This window comes from Pinus tabuliformis, chromosome J (assembly GCF_031772625.1).
Source record: "Pinus tabuliformis cultivar Carrire ecotype Pingquan chromosome J, CPIR1, whole genome shotgun sequence".
Lineage (NCBI taxonomy): Eukaryota > Viridiplantae > Streptophyta > Pinopsida > Pinales > Pinaceae > Pinus > Pinus tabuliformis.
In genome coordinates this window covers 1012706797-1012709961 of record NC_142295.1, presented here as the reverse complement: position 1 = coordinate 1012709961, position 3165 = coordinate 1012706797, and the positions used below count along the sequence as shown (strand labels likewise).

The 3165-nt window shown below is 37.7% G+C and overlaps 1 long non-coding RNA gene across 1 annotated transcript; it reads left to right on the top strand.

The window, feature by feature from the left end:
• Positions 1–596: 596 nt before the first annotated feature.
• LOC149230294 (uncharacterized) lies at positions 597–1472 on the top strand. The gene is made up of 3 exons (XR_016247360.1): positions 597–731; positions 1147–1229; positions 1344–1472. It is a non-coding gene; the product is annotated as an uncharacterized LOC149230294 (long non-coding RNA).
• Positions 1473–3165: the final 1693 nt, after the last annotated feature.

Genomic DNA, 3165 nt, shown 5'->3' with positions numbered 1-3165 from the left:
GCCGATAGGCCTTCCTTTGAAAGGGACTTTCGTCGTCCCTTTGTTCCTCGTGCTGACACGTGGAGAGTTCTGCAATCGATCGCGTTATGTGCTGACACGTGGAGATTTTGTTTGTATTCTTTTCCGAGCGCCTGCACCCGTTTCTTCTGCCAGCAGCTGCCCTTTCCTTTCGCCCACCATAAATCTAGCCATATCTTTGACAGTTGTTCCCTTTCATGCATTCCTCATTGCAGTTGAGAGCACAAAAGCCCACTTGGGAAACTGGATCATCGTTTTCCCTAAAAAATAAAGCTGTGCAGAAACAAGAGCGTTTGCCTAAATCTGACCCGTTGGGCGTAAAGCTAGACATGAATGATGATTTGGAGGGTCTGATAGATGAAGAAAGTCTTCTTTCTGAAGAGGATTCGAAAATATCTTCATTGCCCTCTGGTTAGTAACAGGGGCTGGTGGCTGTTAATCTTGGTTTGCAGTTTATCCATTGGAAAGGAATATATATATGATAGAATCCTCTTTAATAACGTTACAAACTTGATCAGCTTGGTCACTTTTCCCATCTATTCTTTCAATCCATATTTTGTAATTTTTGTTGTGCAGCCAATGACTATGAAGTTAGTACGAAAAGAAAAGCCTGCAAAAATTGTATCTGTGGCCGAGCTGAGTTGGAAGAGAAACAGACAAAGTTGGGCCTGACTGTAGAACAGTTGAATAACCCACAATCTGCGTGTGGAAATGTATGCTGGTTCTTTTTAATCTTTTTCTCTTATTTCATTTCTTTCTCGGGAAGAAGTATTTGCAAATTGCCATCCCTATTTTGTGGAGAAAGGTTGCCAATTTATATAACCTTTTCACCAATTGTTCTGTATAAAAGAACAGAATGCTGCGTTGATATTTGTTAAACTTTTGATTGAACAAACTTCCTTTAGGTCTCTCTCTTAATATACACAGCTGTGTTTTTTAATCAAAACTTGAGTTTCCATCTCCATCTTTGAAGGATAATCTTGGCTGCTGGGATCTGCAGCGTATACTATATTACAGTTACCCTATTTTATATTCCAAACTGTGAACAAGGTCACATACTGTAGGAATCAAAATGTAATATAATATTTGCTCATTTTTCTGATATAATGGATGTCTTGATTTTGTTAGTGTGGACTTGGGGATGCATTCAGGTGCAGTAGTTGCCCCTACAAAGGACTTATCTCCTTTCAAACTTGGGGAAAACTTAAAAGGTATATATACCACATACATATTGTTTTCCATCAATTGCGCCTTCTATTTTTATCAAGTTTGTTCTGACATATCAATTCCTCCATTTGACTAAAATGCTTTTACAAAAATTGCAGGGTATCTCTTCCTGGCACACTCTTGACTGTTGATATGTGAGCAAAGTAGTGCTTTGAAGAGTTAACAATTAGTCATAAACCCTCAATCATTCCGTGCCATCCAAGTGATGGGTTGCTTACCTTTAAGCATTTCTAATGTAATTTCCCTTCAACCATTGAGTGCTTAAATTAAGCAAAATGGTGCAGCCTTATTTCTAGGTATAAATTATAATATAGTGTATGAGAATCACAACTATTGTTGGCGTTATTAGGACTGTTAGTGTTACCTACCTACTTTTGTATTTGTTATATATGACATACGAAATGATGAATCTGGCCAGGGAAGGAATGTTTATAGCATCCCAACATTGCTTCCTTGAAGGAAATGAGTAAAGTACTTAATATTTGTTTATCAAATTTAGGATAAGTTTGATTTGCTTGGCCAGCTCTTTTCTTATGCTGATTTTTCAATTACAACAGTCACGTAAGGGCTATTGTATTAACTATACGCACGATTTGTTAAGAAGTAATCGACCTAATTGAAGACATTCCCAACCATTCATTTGGGCAAATCTTTCATGACCATTCATTTGGGGAAAGCTCTCAAAAGGATGATAAATTGGTTTCCAGATCGGTTTTCTTTTGCCTTCCATTTGGTTGAAGTTGAATAGAATTACAAATTGACTCTCCTTCCCCTAAATGTGAGTTGTATCCCATGATATCTTTCTTGCAAAGACACCTTTAAGGACTGTAGCTTTTACAAATGAAGTTAGACCGGATTTGTTCTTTTGATCGGTTTATTTTCCATTTCTAGCAAGAGAATACATCTTATATTACTTTGCAAAATAAGTAGATTACATCATGTGTCATGAGGGAGGACCTGGAGACTACTTCATTTTGCCTCTTCCCCAGCATGGGTGTTAACACCCTTGTTCATTGTATAGGGTCATTTTACCCTTATGGGATGCACACAGGCAAATGCGCCATCAATTGCAGGAACAGCTCGCACAATATGGCACCACAATAAACACTCACTGGTGTTGCCGATGCCATGGCCCATCATGCATATATGATTAGCTGCTCATGCTCAATCACATCTCTACATAATAGAATGCTTTTATTGTACATATGTTTAAAAGCCAACAAATACTTTCATTGTATATATGTTTAGTTATATCTTTCCAAACAAATCTCCATGTCTAGAGTGACTTGTCCCTGTCGACTTCAGGGTCTTCAGATTATTATGTATGTTGAGCATTTTAGCTCTGGACCAAACTCTGTTGTTTTGTTCTCGTTTTGTTAAGATCTATTTATGCAAATCATGGAATTACAGTGTTTAAATTTCTCTTCATAGTTTACAGTGATTATATTCTGATGACTGTGAATGTAATCAGTAAATTGGTTGGGCGTTCTCTTTTGCTTGTAGTATACATATATGAATTTTGGTATTTTATGGATAAACATTTGGTTTGAAATAGTTCTGCAACCATCTCTTGCATGTACGGTCCTCCGAAAGTCGACAAGGTTCTAGAGATTTTTGTAGCTGTCCACCGCAAGGGGTTAACAACGAACCCCCATGACGGAATGGATTGGGATCACCAGTTCCGAAAGAATGGCAATCGCGACCTTTGACACATGGATGGATTCTCTTTTAAGTAGAACAATCCGTTACTCAGAAAATTGGCAACGAAGCTGGATAAACTTCACCATATAAATCTGCTCTCAGTTTGCATAAGATTTCAGTTTTAATCGCATTCTATTTTATTGTTGGAAAGCCCCTGTATAAATGGCGGCCATCTTGTATTTGGGTTGCATTTTGTCTATTCACACCCTTTTTCTGGTT